Below are 1,619 nucleotides of genomic sequence, written 5' to 3' on the forward strand. Positions count from 1 at the left end.
AATTATTCCAGACCAGGAAAATGTAGGCAAATTTTAATTCATTAACTGCTGAAAGCCTGCTATCAAATAAATTGATTAGCAGTGCTCATAATCAAAAGCTCCAGATTAGTGGTTAATTTGTGGAATCAATTAATAGAAGTATTTATCAAATACATTTGCCTGCAAAGAATGGCAAAGCCTTTGTTCTGGGCCCTTGAAGATAAGAAGCCTTTTACACTAGGATATGTAGTGATTTCTGGGGATATAGTGGATATGACAAATGTCTTTTTTTATTTCTCATTTCAAGAAATGTATTGATGAGTATATGGATTTAATGTTTCCCTTTTGAGTCATAAGTATAAAATACATGTAATAATTTACCTGATAAATAATGTGTCCTGTAAGACAATTTTTCCTAGATATTTATAACAATTCACTTAAAGTTATATTAATATTTTTCCAAATTAATAAAAATAACAAGTAACCTAAACCACACTCTCTGTAACAAATGTTCAAATTAAATGTATCTCTCAAATTAATGATATTGAGTTTGCTTGTTTTTCTAATATGGTGATTGATACAAATTCTTAAAAATTATTTATAAGAATTAAAATATAAATTACATTCCAAAAGAACCAGTTTTAAATATATTTATTGAAAGAAATTCCTCATTACAATATATTTGTTTCTATTCTTATTTACTACAAAATTTTTGAAGCTTATATTATAAATTCATCATTTTCTTACATCAAATGATCATCTAAATAGTTTTACAATGTGATGTTTGATTATGCACTAAATTAGATGACTTATTACTTGTTCTGTGAGGAAACTATCCCCAAGTAAATTATGATTTCACCTTTATTTTAAAACTTAAAATAAATGCTTAGTTTAAGCCTTCTTTGTAAAAACTAAAAGACATACCACATTAGTACATTACCTATTATTCAAATAATTGGAAATTCGAACTCATGCTTGCTGAAGAAACCACTATATTTTTTAAACCAACTCATCATTTAAAAACAATATAAGAATAACTAATTAGTCAAAGTAGTGTCAGAAGTCTCCCAATGATAAATTGAGTAGCTAATGGTATATAGAGATTTACTATACAAGTTGTGATATGAACATAGACCATGTTTAAGAAGCTAGAAATACAATACTAAACACATTAAAGAAGGAAATAATTAAAACTTAAATCTAACATTTGGTTGAAAACACTATTTGAGAGTATAATGATAGCATTCACTAGATTTTGAACTGTGGTAAGATATTAAATAGCAAAAATTAATGAACTGAAACACACATTAAAAAAAGACTCTATTCAAAACAAAATGCTTAGAAAAGAGAATGTAAAAGAGAAAGAGTGTTCATGCACTGTGAGCTGATAGCAGGCAGGCTAATGAATGCACAATTAGAGACCTTGTAAGAAAGGATGAAAGTGAGCAGAGAGTGTCCATGCACTATGAGACCAGTGCAAGCCATCTCATGAACACAGAGTTAGAACCTTCAAAAGTGATGGATCAAACAAAATTTTAAATTCATGTTAAGAAGTATTTAGTCCTTAAAAAGTAAATTTAAACATTTTAATTTTAAAGATTCAACTACAGCAGTACCAAGAGGGAAAGTCATAGCACTAA

The sequence above is a fragment of the Grammomys surdaster genome, unplaced genomic scaffold, assembly GCF_004785775.1.
Source record: "Grammomys surdaster isolate TR1022 unplaced genomic scaffold, NIH_TR_1.0 98, whole genome shotgun sequence".
Lineage (NCBI taxonomy): Eukaryota > Metazoa > Chordata > Mammalia > Rodentia > Muridae > Grammomys > Grammomys surdaster.